This window comes from Varroa destructor, unplaced genomic scaffold (genome assembly GCF_002443255.2).
Source record: "Varroa destructor unplaced genomic scaffold, Vdes_3.0 BEIS01000003.1, whole genome shotgun sequence".
In the NCBI taxonomy this organism is placed as follows: domain Eukaryota; kingdom Metazoa; phylum Arthropoda; class Arachnida; order Mesostigmata; family Varroidae; genus Varroa; species Varroa destructor.
In genome coordinates, this window is record NW_019211456.1 from 39,414,070 (window position 1) to 39,432,383 (window position 18,314).

The 18,314-nt window shown below is 42.1% G+C and overlaps 1 long non-coding RNA gene across 1 annotated transcript in view; it reads right to left on the bottom strand.

Annotated features, from left to right (window-relative positions):
* LOC111247719 (uncharacterized) overlaps positions 1 to 16,549 on the bottom strand; it is a 29,317-nt gene extending 12,768 nt beyond the window's left edge. The window contains exons 1-2 of the long non-coding RNA XR_002672236.2: positions 11,950 to 16,549; positions 11,594 to 11,615 (exon numbers count right to left, since the gene is read on the bottom strand). This is a non-coding gene — a long non-coding RNA (uncharacterized LOC111247719). The remainder of the gene's footprint in view (positions 1 to 11,593; positions 11,616 to 11,949) is intronic.
* Positions 16,550 to 18,314: the final 1,765 nt, after the last annotated feature.

Below are 18,314 nucleotides of genomic sequence, written 5' to 3' on the forward strand. Positions count from 1 at the left end.
GCGGCGAAAGAGGCCAATGCAACGGGCCTATTGTGGCAGGTGCTCAAGACCTTTACGGGAGTGGAAAGGACACAATCCGTTCAGGCCACCGTGGTTCAGATGATGGTGGCGAAGAAGAGCACAGGTAAAAGAGAGCTGAATAAAAACTAGGTTAACGTAACAGAGAAGGCTGGGGAACCGACAGATGGCTGGAAAGGTAGTGCATCGATGAAAGGGTGGAAGCAATCCAGTTAGCCAGCCAGTGCCAGTCATACCCGTTCCATTTGGGAGGAAGACAACCGAAAGACTTGGCGACCCAGGAACTTGGCCTAGTTGCGGCACTAGTCCTGCTCCAGTAGAAGTGCTACACAGCGAAGCACTGTCCAGGGATCGGCCATGCCGCAACGGCACCGCCGCCAGCGTAAAAATGGGTCAATGAGGATCTCATTAAAGGGTGGTGGGGGTGGGTTCGCTAGAAAAGAATGCGCAGTCTAGTTGTCTCGAGAATTCTTGGATAGAATGTAATCGGCATTCAAGAATATGGGGATACTATGTATCCTAAAAGCGATACCTGGTACAGAAGACGTCTGTGGAATACATTATCGAACTGTCATCACTTAGCTCCCAGTCGGCTAACGTAGTCTGGATAATTGTAGTTATCGACTTACGAATGTAAGCGTGCTTGCTAAATCATTCAAATTCTGTCTCTGCGCCTTCGGAGCAGGTTCATTAGCAAGGGAAGGAGGCAGAAGTAAAAAAAAATAACTGGACGTTATTTTTTCGCTAAGACCTAACGATTTCCAATCAAATGTACGTAAAAAGTCAAATAATTATAGTCGAATACTAGTAGCAACAGGTACGTCTCATAATATGAACACAATGGAAGCAAATGATACGCAAATAGTGTAAACAACTTAATCGAGACAATAGCGAAGGAGGCAAGAACCGACAATTTTGCAGCTTGCAGCCAGGCTTGTCCTGAAAGGCTTTAGTCCTTATAGAACAAAAACATAAGTAGAAGACGTAAGATTTCCGTCATACAAGACGCCGATTAACGAAAAGAAACCCTATACCGAAATAAGTCGTCCGCACCCCCCCCCCCACACCCACATAACGTCATAAGATGAAGATCGATAATAAAAACTATTTCTAATATAAAAAGCATGTACGACCATATAGATTTATGCTGCACTCTGATGGAAAGGTGGCATACGGTAGGAAACAGTTGACGCACCAAATACATTGAACGCTTCTTTAGATTACGCACACGGTAACGCGATGTCGGAGAAGAGGTAGAAAAAGAATGGTAAAGGCTTACGAACTAGTAATTAGTACACGAGCATCCAGTAAGTGGCGATCAGGAATCGTCAATGTTTGGCTACGATTAATACGACTGGTTTGTTCTATATTTACGATGAGTAGAATGATTGTCGTTTGATATTTCTGCCTGTGTCCCACGTTCGTTCTATAGTAGTAGCCCTTAGTGCAGACGACGACAAACGGTGACTGTTAATGTCGGTCTCTGTTGGACAAGCAATACGTGTGAAAACTACGACAATAATGGAAAAAATTATGAGGAAAAACGAATAACACGCTAGGCCTAATGTCGGTCATGTATTTTATGCAATTTGTTAGATAGCCTTTCCTGTGAACAACTTTCCAATCCAACATGGCGTCTAACCTAAACCGGCCTGATGATGGCAACTCATGATAATCTAAATCAATGCGGATTCATAAGAAGAACATTATTGATCTAGTAATGTTTTTTTTCGTTGTATTTCAGCATCAACTTCTAGCAAAACGCTATGGATATGGATATCACTAGATCCATTTTACGGACTGACTGTAAACCATCGCGTAACAACGTTAAGCATGCATTGCCCCCTGTAGCTGTATTCATACATTTTAGGCATTTCAGAAGGCCTTATATGAAAGTGATCGTTTGTATAGCGTTTAGTGATTGAAGTCAAATATAAAATTTAGCTAGGATTTGCTGTCTAGCAAATGTGCAGAATGGAAACATTCTGCACATCTAATCTAGATAATAATAATAATAATAATCTAGATAATCTAATTATAGATGAGGTTTTTTTGAATAAAAAAGACCAGAAATCTCAGCTAGGTCACAGTGAAGAAGTGTTGACACAACACGATTCGGCTAGTGAATCAAATCTAAAACACAAATGCCCCACCCTTTCAATATCAGATGACCAGTTTCATCTGTTCATCATTCAGCAGCATTTTCTCAGTGACTTTTGCACAATATAGATTAAATAAGTACGATACGACGAAATAAATAATTGAGTTACATATGTCTATGAATATATATTGCGAAGTAGTTTTTGTACATGCAGGTTAATAGTTCACATGGTGCAATGAGGGGCTATGCCTCGGGATAATTTTTGCCATTCCAAATATTCTTAAGTTTATTTATCAGTCGTCTGAGCTAGCTTAGTCAAAACGTACACTCATATGCATGTCTGTTGCAAAAGTACTAAGACTGCTTTTATTCGAACGGTTCAGTAAGACCCTGTTGCTTAAATGTGCATATTAACGGGTAACGACAAACATATCTTCATAAGCCTTGGCCTGCCTGAATCGAATTGCCTAACCTCTGAGTATCGCAGTTTGATTCGTAGCCTTTGAGGAGGAGCTTCTTTTCCGTGCACCGCGAGTGCTTTAAGTCATGCGATCGGGGTATTCGCTGTATTCCGGTTATGTAGGATGGCACTGATCGCCGGGTGTGGCGTGACGCGATTTTTGTCTTTCTCGACATCTCGTGTAATTCTAACGATTCGACTCTGGCTCGAGAGCTCTGGAGTATCACCATCAGCCTGGTTCTGGTTGCGCTGGTGGCGGTAACCAAACCGATTGGTTTGGCCTGATCCCGCCACGTTCACAAGCACAGGGCCTTCAATCAATCGGTGCCGCCTGTACGTCAGTGTCTACGGCTCGAAGAGACGCCGCACGTTGGCCGGACGCATCCTTGACTCGCAATGGGGGAAAGCGGTTTTGGGGTTGGGCCTCATAATGAGCATAAGCGCAACAAAGACCCAGCACACAGAATCGGCACCATCACTATTCGGTACTAATCGTAGTAGGTTAAGCTTGAAGCGACATTAGCGGACGGGCAACAGCGATAGCGGCCGCAGAGGCGGCTACGGCAGCGGACGCAGCAGTATGCAGAGGTACACACACAATCACTGACATCTATGTACTTACATATGCAAACATACGGCTTCTCCAAGTTCCTCTCTCTCTCTCTCTCCCTCTCTCTCTCTCTCTCTATATATATATATATATTCGCATGATGACAGCGTTTCCTTCGACCGCGGATTGCTAGTTCCATAGCCTATTGGCGCTCAACAGCCGCAGCAATTCCCGATTCACGAGTCACTCACCCAGTAACTCTCTCACACATAAACTACCTTGGCCAACCAACGGTCGCCACCGGTGGGGTGTACAGTCTTAAACTGACTCAGTGCTTGGTACTGCTGATCGTGATGGGGTAGCGGTGATGTAGCGACGATCATCATAGTGGTTTGTAGTAGACGGTTGATCAAGATCGTTGAGCGTGAGCGACTCTCCGCCAGGAATTGAGAAGGCTGAACTGAGAAAAGGAATAGGAACCAGAAACAACTGGGTCGGGCATTTAGGCACACCGACAAACACGCACGCTCATACACACACTGATCTACGTTTTTTGTATGTGGTAGCTAGTGAAATGGGAGCAATGACCGCCATCGACCTGCTTTTCGGCCTTGGCCGGGGGCCCGACTGCCTCCGCCGGCCAGGGTAATTGACCTGAAAAGGCAGAACTGGCGCGGGAGTTTAACTCAGGTGAAGAAATAAGCAATTAGGAGATTCCGACGAATGTACAGAACAGCATTGGTAGCGGCGGACTACAGCAGGCCAATAACTCGTAAAGGAAACCTCTACCTCAGGCACGGCCACATGTTAATATGGATACAGGCAAGACTACATATGCATCGATAGAAGGTATGGCGACGGAGAGAACATGGTGAACATCAACGAATCATAGTACCTTAAACTGAACAAATTTTGAAAAGTCGCGGTTCACAATGACAATCTGAGTGTTTAGCTGCCACCTAACTCTGCCAAATTCCAAGAAAGCTGGATCAGCTTCTACCGTCCATTGTGATCAGGAACAAAGCTGAAAGGGATTGCCGACGTTGCTTTAAGGCAACTTGGGCCTATGGAACAATTACATTGCAAGCAGTCACATTCAAGGGTTTTATTAAAATTGATGAAAAACAAACGATCTGTATACACAGCTGAAAAATCGACTATCTTGATAACTACGTTTAAAGTCGATTATTAACAACATTAGAAGAGTCACAGATGAACCGATCAACGGGCTAACTACTGAATATAAACAATGTAAATTAGGGCGGACAAGCAAGCTTTTAATCTGAGCTTCTCTAATTTGTGCCTATGCTGGATAATAGAATTGATACGAGACAGCGTCAATGACAAAAAAGAAAGGGTCTCTATTATATTGAATAGTTTACGTTAGTATGATTATCTTGGTCTGCGATATGAATCGTTACTTTATCAAATAGAACTTCTCTCATTTTAAACACTGTTCACAACACAGGAAGATAATTGTCGAAAAGTATCTAGTAAGGCGCCAAACAACCCGTTTTTGCAATACCGTATCGTGTAATATAGTACCAAATTTTACGCCGTTATGATACTCTTAACAAAACCTATTATCCGTAATATAATAGTAAAAGTAATAGACGTGAAAAATATATGAAAAAAACGTGAACGGTTCATTTCCTGGAAAACAATATACCTACATGTATAATCTATACTTGATTGTTGTTGTTGCCATGGTAATGATTATGTCTATCTCTCTATCACTATAATCTAGATTTTTATAATGCATCGTCAAGTCCATTAAGATTACGGTGTAGTCATCTAGCATTATAGTTAACAAGGTAATGGACAAAAGTAAGTGAGCTATGGCCTGAAAACGGTATGAAGTCACTGGCCATTTTTAAAGGTGCAGTTCTCCCTTTAGATTTGCTCGCTCGTTGACGAGACAGTTAATATTATATGGCAAGCGTTCCATTGACGCGCACTTCTACAATGGAGCATCGCCTTTTAATTACTACACTTTATAAGCTCTACGTGATGTAATCATATTATGCCGTGCGATGCTTATAGACTATAATGGACTACCAAGTAAACATCAGTTGGCTTCGTTGATGCTGTTCTGTCAATATCATCATTATTCATCAGAGGGCTCTTGACGGGGGTGGTGGATACGAGAAATTTGATGAATCTCATTTTGCTTCGTCTGAAAATCCGTCTTCACTCGTCTCCTATCTTCAGACGCTACCTAGTTTTCTTTCGCGTTAGCTGCACCTGCTCATAAGCATATCAATCTTGATGGCGTTCATTCATTTGCGCACTGTGACGTTAACATTCCCAGCTTCTACATGTACTTTATAAAATTAAATAAAGTATTGTGATGTCTGGTCTGTGTAATCAGTGCCACAAACGGCCTGTTGCTCTTATCAACCCCCCTATCCGTCTTATCCTTAACACCGCCAACTTCAACATCAGCAACAACAACAATAATAGTAACAACAACAGAGCCATCACTCACACGGGCATCCCCGAGCTCGACGTCTAGTCGAAATGCTAGTCAGAGCGACGCTCATACGATATGCTGTGTTTCATATTGAGTAAACAACATGCGCTAGCCATCCGTACAATTGCGCGTGCATGAATTAGAAGTGTCTGACTAGCAGATAAACAACGTCGGTCTTTACGTGTGATTGCCATAGCTAGCTAGACCGGCTCATAATGCGCTATGAGAAGGAGTTCGCAAGAAGCAAGATGCTATGCCAAGGTGATCCGAAAACTGCTGATGAATCCAGTCAGCCCAGTACGGTAACCAAAGCTTCAGCGGCTGCCTGCCGGTCTTTGCCATAGCTACCCGTGCCAATCATTACTGAGCTGCACGCGTATGCAAGACGGATTAGACTCCGCTATTAGCTATGAAAAAAAAAACTGCGTTTCTATTTTTTTCCATTTGCGTAGACGTCTCGAGCTGTGTTTAGTAATATAACAGAAAAATTGCAGAATAGAAAGAGGGAACGAAGCGACGCGAAAAAAGGAAAAAAAAAAGTGAAGTGCGGCTAAAGATGTTCACTCACTCCTCACATCTGGAAGATGAACTTCACTATTATAACTGAAATAGTAATAAGACGACGACAGACATACTGCAGATCGACAAAAACATCGGTATAGCTAAATACGTAAATTTGGTGCAGTTCGTAAGGAAGCCCTTTTCCAGAAAAGCGTTGCATTTATCGATGTTATTGTTTCAGTTGCTCTTTTTTTCTCCTATTTCTCTCAGCAGCTCTACCAACTTATATGACATTTTTAATCTGTTGACATAAGCAGGCTCGCAGTAAGTAATGACGCACCATCTGCAATAATGCTAGATGATTTCCATAATACATGTGATTAACAAATGATCATAAACAAACACATGCTCCTCGTTACGTTGACGAGTACTTCAACCAACTTCAGAAAATGTTTCAAGTGATCGATGCCACACCTGCAATTGATTACGTTATCGGCTATGAGGAATTGGCTTCGTTTACTGTTTTCCTTATTTTTTAGAACGGGGAGGACTTTTACGTGATCCACCGCATTCAGCCACAAATGGGAGTATCGTGCAGTAGACTTTTAACTTGTTCAACTTATATGATTCGTTTTTATCGTTTCGTCATCTCAGGCAAATAAGGCGCCGGATATATTACTCTCTGCGCTCTTCTCTTCTTGGAATAGGTTCGAAGAGTCCTGTAACTATCGTAGATGGCATTTCCCGGTTTGGCGTACCGAAAATGTTCAGTAACGTAAACGTAAATGTCTAGATATTCAACGGAGGTTTATGGCGAATTTCATATCAGCTAGGCTGGCGCTGCCTCTGCGTCGATCGGAGTATGCCCCCTTTTATATATCTCCATCTACACTATTCACCCCGCTAACTGGCGTAGGCCGCCTCGAGATTGATGATGCTTATCCTTAGAGTCTGTTCCTGGTGCTCTATGCATCTACAGACGTCAGAAGTATGAGAAACAACCTGTCCTTAAGGCCAAAATACAACTTTTTCGAACTGAACTTTGCTCGTAGGTCAATTTTTAGTTGGCATGATAATTGTCGACTTCTGGAAGCGTTGGTTAGCGTTGGAACCTTATCGTTTAGTCAGTCGCGTTCGAATTTCGTTACGACATTGACTCACGCCTAGAATTTAAAAAAAAGGGTATGCGTCTGCGTCTGTTGGTGACTCCTATTCGCCAGTGACCTCAGTTCAACATCATACGTTCTGCAATAACTTGTAATTTGCAAAAAAAATCGTTTCGCAGGACTACGTAGCGCTATCACAGAATGACGAGAAACACATTTGCGCAAAAAGTCTCGTACCTAAATGCACATTCATATGTAATCATTGCAAAATTAATTTTATCTTGAAAATCGATTGCAATACGCCTTGAGCCGTTTTGAGATGAATAAAAGTTACAGTACCTAAGTTGAGACTTCTTTTCATGCTTTCTTAAAAAAAGACTATATCTAACTATTTAAAAAAAAGTAAAAATAGATAATTCGACAAAATTATATGTGTGACTTGTGGCGATTATGTTCACTTAAGATAAGCACCATTTACTTCGACCACAAGGTGGATGCTGGACCTAAATCGCTTACTAATCATTTTCAAAATTCCTTTTCTTTGATCCGCGATCAACTTCTCAGTAGTAACCGTGCGTCAAGCGGTGTTGGCAGGTGTGCTGTCGTTCAAGTGCCGCTCTAATAAGCTATAATAGAAAAACCGAGCAGGATTAATTTTTGATGGTAGTTGGCCTGAACGCCTAAAAATGCAGGCTTCAAAAGCCGTTGGAGCTTATTTAAACGATCTAGTTGACAATTTACATTTCTCAAACTTCTTGAATCCTTCTAAAGCGACCATTAATTTTTCTATGAAAAACCCAAATATACCAAATGCTTTTTGAGCCACTTCGATTAATTACTCAGCCCCCCTAGACCTAAGATCTGGTGAGAATTTTCGGGTGTACTTCACGGAAAATTTCTTCTGACTTTTCAAATGCCCCACAAATCCCAGCAATAACAGGAAGCGTCGATTTTGGGCGAAACAAAAGCTTTTGGTCTTAATCGGGTACGCCAAAGTTTGTCCCGATTTGAATATCGCGCCTTTCGTTCATACCGCTAAATCAGATCCAAAGACAGACCAAGCTGTGACACATCTGTAAATTTTAATGAGTCGTATTTTTCCCCATGCTACTTCATCGAACAAAGCTGTGGGAAGTAAAAACAACAAGCAAAAACAAATTTGCAACAAGTGTAAATCTTATCGCCTAACGGGATGTTCCCCAGTTGTCTCTTTTTTTCGTTTAGATAGCTTCGTACCTGGGCACATGAGGAAAAGGTTTTGCGCTACATTTTTATGAGCGAAGGATCTTTCGCAGTGGTTTCCCAGGATCATTGACCTGGTTATTTTTTGCCGCTTGGGATCAATCAGGCGTATTAGGGCGTTCACTGTTAAAGAAATATTTGGGAAGTTATTCTAATTTCGAAGTTTGCAGATCAGTTTTATATAGTAAAAGACCTACGCACTAAAATTTTATGCAAGCGAAAGAGGCTTTAGTCGAGGTAAAGTTGAAAGTTGGCCTAAATTAGGCCATTGAAAGATAATTGCTTTTTCAGACAAAGCATCATTTGAAAAAATGCTGTGCATTTCCCCAGTTAATGAAATAAATTGGGGTATATATAGACATGAATTTCCTTTTGGGGTGAACCACACAGCAAGATCGTTGAAAACTTGTGCGCTGAGATGAAATATCAAATCCCCACCACTAAGTAGTCACGATATTTTGAAGATATAACGACCAGGGCATATAATGGAGCAGTGCGCTAACAATAATAATAGCTCAGCTCTCTGAGCGTCAGCCAAGGGCAGTACGTCACGATGTAAGTGAAGCGTCCAATCAAATTAAACTCGACATAAAGACTTTCAACAAGGGATTACTAATTTGATATCTATATTTTAGGGGTGTTGACGTTTTTCAGTTGATTTTTCCCAAGACGAAAAACGATGCTGTCGATTTGATGTTCGCAAATTATTTTTAGGCCCTTCGTTTCGATAAAGGGCAAAAAATTTTATCGCAATACGACGCTGACCATCACGCGGCCAGGGCACATCCGTGAATAATGAGCATCGGCTCTGAATTTACAACTTGTAAATTGGCCTATCTTTCATAACATACCAGCCCTCAGGTGTTCCCTCTGTACCAACGTGTCCTCTAGCTCTGTCCAACAATTTTGCAGGGCCATGCGAAGTGGGACATTGTTCAATATTATTAGGCTACATTTCCACCTATAAACCATTCGGACATAACGACGTTGAGGAAGCCGGCCCGTTAGAATCCGGAAACGCTGTTCCCCTCATACGACTACTTTAGCGGCGTCGACTGATGCAGCGAAAGTAGATGAGCTAGCTATGCTAACAGGCCTCCAGTAGCGATGAAACGAACTTTTGTAACAAACATGGCACTGCAGAATTTGAAGCAGTGGCTGTAGCAGAGCGACAATGGGTATGGTAGTCCTATCAAGCTAGATTATTTACCTGCAATACGTAATGGGGTTTTGAAGCCACAAACGACTATAGCTGTCCATCAGTTCTCTTCGGCTTTATCATTATGACTATTATTATAGCGGTCGATCCAATCAGTAGACCAATCACCATCATCGACTTCTACAAATTTGAAATATCTAGTGCAGATGCCACGAAGTTCATTAAGAGTTACTGCATGCGGAGACCTTGTATGCTATTATATCTTGCTGAAACGGTGCTCCGAATTTCGCTAATTAGCCTTCTAGTGAATCTAAGGACGTGTAGCCAGTAAGGACAAAAACAAAACAGGTGGCAACGCCATGGCCATCCGAGCCTTAGTCCTATTCACACTTATTGTAAACCAATTGTTAGTCTATTGAGCTATTCTTGTGAAAATGATCATCACAGTCGAGTATAGTTAGGCCTACACGATTTGCTCACCCAGTAAGAGCAGAAGATAACAGGCACATTGGATTCTAGTGTGCTATTCTACATGTTTGTATGTAATGATACTAATATATGTCTGTTTGTATTGATGACCTAGAAAACGGCGCTTACGTTTTATGAATGCAGTTTTGATTTGAGGAGGAAAAAGTTCGATAAGAACTACATGTCTCCGGAAAATTCATTTTACATTAAGTTTATTTTCAAGGAACCGAATGTAAACTAAAGCAAAACAGCTTTTGAACTATTTTCCTAGCAACGGGCGAAAATTTCTATACAATTTCAGTGTCTCAATTTTTATCAAGCTCTACATTGAGATTAGATACGAAACTGTCCTGTTCTATAAAATCGGTACGTTTATATTGTGTGCATGAAACGGATATCCGATTCTAAAACAAACAAGGACCTGTAATTTTTCTGCTAACTATCAGTTAGCGAATATAGTACAAACTCATTGTTGTTTGTAGTTCCTCAGCTTGTTGACGTGAAAGCTTAGCGTGGATCTATCCTATTTTGGCGTCGGCTCGCATGTTAAAGCCTCCAGCTGCGTTATAAGTAGACCCAGCCGTGACCGCCTAATTCCGCTGCTATATGAGTATAAAAACGAGCTTGTTAACTATTACATTTTTGTTACAGAACAGTGACAACGTGCCCATAGAACAAAACAATCTTTGTTGTAACATTTTTTAAAAATGCAAATATTCTACAAGAAGACGGTCATTGGGATCGTCTAATTGAAATATCGATGAGCATAGCTCGCTGCCGCTGAAGTCCTGCATAGACAACAGAGCTACATTTATTAATTGTGGTCGTAGGCTGAACAGAAAGGGGCAACTGAAGAGGCAGAACAGTCGGTCAAATCTACCGAAAACACGAGCTAAAATATTTTTCCCGTTGTTATGATTTGTAAATTTGAAAACGTTTCTGTGAAGTTCGTATCTGTATAACCTTCGCGAGCACACAATTCTTTAGCCAGAACAGTTGTTCCAAGCTCCGTTTTACGCTCAACGACACTGCAAAATATTTTTGCCGGATTTTGGTTCACTGCTGTACCTCACTGTGTACCTCACCATCCTGAGCAAGTTAATTTCTTTGATAAGTTCTATACGTGAATCAGTAGTTTTCCATAGCTATAGTAATTTGAATAGAAGTACTTTGCTATAGTTGATTATCTTTGAAGACACAACCCAAAAGATCCCACTTACGATACACTTACGTTTAACTAGAAGACAGATTTATTTTTTGGTAAGCATCATTTAAGGTACCGGTAGATTATCACGTAACAAAGAGCTTTTATTATAAGATACATATATCCTTTCAATATAAATAGAAAAACTGTTAATTGCAAAACACTTCTGAAAAAAAAACAAAATTGAGGTACCTGTTTGCAGCATTTACTTTAGTCGCATCTTAACGATGTGCTTAAATGAAAACATTGATAAAATCTCCAAAGTAAATTAAATATTTCTACATATACTTGGTTACTCTGTGCGTACTCACTCTGGTCGTTGTTAATCTGTATCTGTAAGTATGAAAAAGGTTTCCAGATATGGATCACGTTAATAATACTCCTTATTGACCCGTTGGTTATGTGCGATCTTATGTATATATAATATTGTTTTTTACCTATCGCTGCAAGGACTCCACCTAGGATTACGCGGAATATTTATAGTGACTGACATGATTAAACAATCAAATCGCATAATCGAGGCAAGGCTCATAGACACTAAATTATCCACCGGGTCTATGAGCGCGTTCTCGCCTGACCTCCAGTCCTGGACCTATTTCCTTTTACGACGATCTCGAGAAATAGTGCACATGTCAAAATTATTAACACATTCTACAAATATACGTACGTGTATGCTGCAGCGTTTACGATCGTTTGGCTTATGAGCCCTTCCCCTCTTTAGCGTCGCCTGATCCGTCTTTTCGTGTTCTTCTTTCTTCTAAGTAACCTCAACGAACTCACCAGCATCCACTACGATTACCGTTGCCACCTCACTACTTTAATCCGCAGTGGCCATGTTCTCATTATCTTCGCCACTAGTGCAATACACAATGTGGGTAATACCTGTGCTGCTTTGCCGGCCCTTTCCGGAGAAAGTGGTTCACGGATATTGCTTGGTTGGCAAGCGCCGTTGGTAGCTACAAGCGAGATAAGGTGAAAGGGCGGAAGGGACTGAAAAGGTGCAGTAGTAGCTAGAGGGTGGGAATTCAGATCGAGGGGTGCCTTGGTAAGCCGTCGCACATAGTTGTACACAACTGAAGCCCAGCAACAACGTTCCTCCCTCAGACGTTAAGATGGGAGCGCCGAAGGGCTGAAAGAAGGAAAGGAGGTTGAAAATGCATAGGTGGGGTACTTCCTATAACCCCGTCAAACTGCCTGTACCGCATGTACGTTCGTCTGACGCTGCGCGTAGCTATAACGTCGAGCGGCGGCCGCATTGTAGCAGTTCGACTAGGGAAGCAATATATAATGCAATACAGAACTCACCTCCGCTATGGCTAAGCTACCCGTTACCATACAACTGCGCGGCCGGTCGGCCAACAGCTGAAAGACCAACAACACCGTAAACTGTCAACTGGACAAATATTGACAAAGTAGCCATAGGCTTTCTCAATAATGGTCACGGATGAGGCCGTCAACTGGCATTCCTGTGTCCTGTACGCGGAGAACATTAAGGGCAAACGTAAAACGACGCCAGCTCAAAGCTAGATAGGGATCTGGTGTAATGGGCCTACATTCGTGCATGAAAATCCCTCTCCTGGGTGTGGTGCAAGGAGTTGGATGCAGCGGTGAGCGACGATGTAGACATTGTTCTAGAGTACTACTGAGCAAGAGTTTAAGTGAAGTAACCGTCAAAGACTACAGCCAGAGAGAAATTTAGGAAAAGCACTTGTTTCACGGGCGATAGAAGCGGGCTGTCTGCTTTCTTTTGTAGGTGACTTCTATCTAGCGGCATGAGTGACAACGTCAACAACTACGACGGGCTGGAAAATCGCCGCGACCAGAGGATTTTCCTAAGCAGAAAATAGGGGCCTTGACGAACATTATAGGGCCAAGGAAGTACGTGCCTGCTCTTCGCCAGCCATCGTCGCCTAGCTAGTACAGCTTAGCGTGCGAAGCAGCCAGCGCAAATTCTAGCGTTGCACATTCAACCCACCGACGCGACGCGCGCGTCGGGACTCAGGCGGGTGGGAGCCAGCGTCTGACCGAATGCCCCCGTGGCACTGTCAACCCTAGTCGCAGCAGTAGATTTGCGAATGTTTACCGAGCCAACACAGCACAAAGAAAAGACACTGTGTTGTTGCCAAATGTACCACCGACTACTATATCTATCGCTACTGTTATTTTTACAACCGTGGTTGCACTGCCGTCGCATATCGTACTGCTGCTACGCCGATATACATGTGCGAGCAGTGGACAGGGAGAGCGAGCCGCACATTTTCCGGTGCAACTTAAGCGACGACGCTTTGAGGCCGACAGCCGTCGAATACCTGTTGTCCCTAGAGTTTTTGTCCGTCGGCTCTTCTACCTGCCAATCAGCGGTGCTCCAAGACACTATAGTAGTTTTTTTCTTATTTCGGCTGCAACATAGCTTGCTAGCAATATTCGAACAGAGTTTTTACCCCATGCTTCCGAAGCCAACGAGTGACTAGGATGGTGGCCAGTAGCGACACAGCGAACGTTCGCTTTCAGTTCATTTTCCTAAGGGCGTATGGTGACATTAGCCCAGGAAATGTTTCTTAGGCGGCAAGTAGAACGACATCTGAGTTTTGACTTGTGAAAAAATGCACGAACATCGCCCAGAATGCTCTCGCTTAATTCATACGCTTATGTAAGCCAAATGTAAACAGACTATCGTGGATGTTCATTAATATAGAGCAATTTTCTCATTTACTTACTAAAAAAATTGACAAAGACGATTTTGGCAGGCGGTCCGCCATTGGAGAAAATGACAAAAAAATTCGATTGAAAAAATATTCTTTGGAAAACGATTATAGACGCCCGCTGTTTGACGAGTCTTCACTTCCTCATGGGAATGGCGAACCATTCTGACAAGCTTTGAGGTGTTACAATTCAGTTTTTTTCCACTGAGTCCATAAAACGCCGATGCATCAATTGATGTCAAAACGTATGAAGTTTAAAAAACATGCTATAACCCGCATCACTTAAGGAGATAAATGATTACCAATTACTATATTATATCTCTTAATATTTTTGCTGTTATTATTATTATCAAAGCCATTATTTTGATTGAGATGGCGCTCGTAGAAAAGGCTCTGGTCCTGTGGCGGACACCCGTTTCATGTAGTGGTCTCAAAGCATGTTTTCCATAGCACTGACCACGTCTCAGATTCCGATGAGATATCCGATTTTGAGAGAAAAGTGCAATAATAAGTAAAGTGAAATAAAAAAAGGCTGGGGTTCGCTTATTAAATTTTATGTTTAAAATGTCACTTATTGACTTTTATTACACAAATGAGAATAACGTAGCTCTTCCCTTGTAATGACAGATTCTTGGGTAATTTAACGTTAGCATTAAAAAATCAAACAGGTTGAATTAGAAATACACGTATCCTTCCTAACTTACCACGGTACGTCTTTTGTCTTTTTGGCTAGAGTCTGAATAATAGCGTCTCTTATATGAATATATTTTCTCACATTCTTGGCTAATATAGTAATTCAGATGAACCTACTTACTCAATCCTATTTGATGTATATTATGTCACAATTTCGCAGTAAAGCGATGCCTATCGGTGCCTTGCGGATAACTAGGATTTTATACCTCTTTTAGCAGGCTAACTTGCTGAGCTACATTTTCAAAACGATCGCGCTATCATCGTAGCCATTACATACTGTAACTTTCTTATGCTATGATACAAACTTGATTCTGCAGGCTATTGATGCACTTTGCTACGAATTACTACAAATCAATTGCAATTTCCTAGGTCCAGACACGCATTCTACTCCGTGTAGCGATTGTTCAGCGGCCCCCAACTGGGTTCGGTTATTCTATTCGGGTCGAAGCACAAGATACTCGTGGTTCATGAAAATGGCTCAGTACAAATCAATTACGTAAGACTCCTAGCTGGGACATTTCTTCGACGCTTGAAAAGAATAAAACAGAAGGTAAAAGTGATGCACAAAGGAAAAGACGCAATTTAGCCAACAAACGACTGGGGACCTGAGAAGAGTTCGCAGACGAGCCGATTTGAACATAGACAGCAACACGGTTGCCTTGGGTTGGACCAACTGCTGGAGTTCGGTGAGTAACGGCGAGCTTCCCGTTGTTATCTATCCCCCACCAACAACCCCACTGACATTATACATGGGGCACGGGGAGTTGCTCCCTCATAAAGTAATGTGCAAATGGACAAAGCGTGCAGGAGAAGAGCGATGCCTAGACAAGAAGAATAGAATAGCAGCTGTTTCACAGAAGACGACTAAGGAGAAAAAAGGGCAAGCGCGCTGGCCGTTGGTTAAAGCAAGAAATTCAAGCGAAACAAAGGCCGGCGATTGAAATACCCTGTTCCCCATCCCGGTCTCGAACATCTGCCCTCTGAATCTGCACAATCGCTTGATGGGCGACTACTTCTTCAGGAGAGTGAGTAGAAACTTTGTCAATTGCTAGGAAGCAACAACAGAAACAGAAATACTGAATAAAGGGCGTAAAAGTAAGAGTGCGCTCACAGAGTCTAAGAACGACGCAACGCTGTCATGTTCTTATCTGCTTTATTTTTGAAAATATCCAAAATGGTTAGTACAGTAAATAGGGTGTCAAGTCCCATTGGAAAATCGCCCGAGTGGGGCAGCTGCCACAAAGAATAAAAATGAGCTTTCTAGAGGAAATCCCTTGTCAACGGCCCTTCTTCTCTTCCTCGAACTCGATCCTTTCACTGCAATTTCTCCGTCAACAACTGCCCGTGATTCGCTCTGTGCATTCTATATTTAATCAGATTCATCTTTCGAACGTTGTATTTACAGTCGGACTGGCTTATGGTAAGGCAAGTTGCCTTAGGTTTCTTGTTGGCGACGATGGCGGCTAGACAACCGCCTGTACCCTTAAAAAGATCCAAGGCTATACAAGAAGTACATTGATTAGGGTTGGGAAGGGCGTATTTGATCTGTCAAATGTCAAATGTTTCACTGTAAACGACTCTTAGTCCTCTATTACCGTTTAATGCATCTTTCCGTGCATCAGACCCTACATCATTTAATACCTCGACGTAATTACTTAAGCTTCGCTCTTAGCCTATTAAGAACCGAATGAAAGCAGATTGCATTGCAGTATTGATAAAAACATAAATACACCCATGCTATCATTGCTGACTATCTAGACAATGAATAGGCTTGCTGGACTTATTACTCTCTGTCCAATTTTCAAGCAGCTCGTAATTCCGTCAAGCCAATTTTGTGCTCAGGAGACGCCCGCGAGTTACTATAATATTTTGGGTCGTTCGTTTTAAATAGCCAACTCATCTTACTGCTTCGGATCGGGCATCGCAGGTGGCCCTGAAAAATTCGAAACGAGAAATGATCCTTATGTAAGGTGGTCGGTCTATGTCACTCGGAACTCTATGTGAACTCTTCCGGTGCTTCTCCATCCAATACTTTCTAAGTGAAACATGGAAACCGCTCGTATCCATTGTCCTACACATGGGTGTCTCTCCTATATGCTAACGTCACCGCAACCTGACATCGCTACTTCGCCGGCAAAACAGCTTAGTTTCTGCCCGGACACTGTTATGCAACTGCCAAAGTCGACTCCGGTACGCGCTGGCTCTGCCGCGCTCGTGGCACGATCTTCCTTTCCCATGCGTCGACAACATTGGGGGGCCGGTGTCACTCCTCCAGTCCTCTTCACAGAGGTCCTGCTAGTACACGAAAGCTTCCGGGGTGAATGCTTAGAGAATGGCATGGTTTGAGAAGCTGTGCCTATTTGTGGCCCACTGTTTGGCGTGAATGAAAGAACGAACTGTGTAGCATGGTACAGGGAGTGTGCAGATAAACTCTAGCAGGATTAAAAGTCTCCAAGACGCTCTTAGAGCGCATAGTCAGCTCACACTAGACCTACCAGCGCGCACACTAGTGGATATGTGGCATTACCATGCTTCTGTAGAGTTCTGTTTACGCCTCACCACGTACACTCCTTACTGCTTGCTAGCCAGACATCGGGTGGCAAGAAAAGCGTTGCTTTGGCCTTGCCTGCTTGCCATTGGCTCGCCCTATTGACACTGTCCAGAGAATGTTGCAGGTCACTAAACTGTACCGGTCTGCACCATGGGTAAAGCGTTGAAAGGTATAACACTTGCAGAGATTACTTAGACAGTCACGGATTGATAATTTTAATGACACACAGGACACAGTAAACTAAATAACTCGATAGCACCTGGCTATTCATTAAGAGTAACCAGAAACTAGAAAAAAACAAGTAAACAGATAGAATTTTCTAATACATTAGTACTTTTCTCTCATCTTTGTTACTGATATGCATTGATAAGTTTTTCTTTGCAACGCTGTAGCGTATCTTTATCGGTATCTGGATAAAATTGCTCCGTTGTAAACCAACCGCGAAGGACAAATTGATTGAGCTGTAAAAATGTTTAAGCCCCACATCGCATTTGCTAGATAGAACATGATGCTTTATTTTATATTGGTATTGCCGATACTGGACAAAGGCGTCGTTCACAGCGACAATTTTTGCGACCGAATTCTCTTCTTCCAAGTTTCCTTATATGCTAGTTTTTATGGACTAACGTATTCGAAGGTATCTCTGATATAAACCTCAATGCCAATAATGTCCATACAATTCAAGCGTATTGTCTTGGTTATTTGAACATCAAACGCTTATATTATATAATTTTAGTATCTCGATCGGCTTTTACCACCATCCTTGACGCATCGAAATGTCTTCAGTGATCGTTTTATCTTTTCTATAGATTGATAGCTTCTAAGGAACGAGGTATTTATATATTCAATAACAGATCTGACATCAAGATGTCTGCTCGAATTTGGCATTCGTTCTTCCTATTTGACGAAATGTTTTCTATGTGCTGGAAGTTATGCGAGCGAAGCATCGTCCATCGCGATTGCAGCTTGAAGTCCAAGTTTAAATTCGCCATTAGCTATTTTCGAACTATTCCTTTATCACTGTGTAAATATTTTTTTTTTTTTTTTTTTTTTTTTGTAATAATCATGTGTCAGGTTGTGCTGATA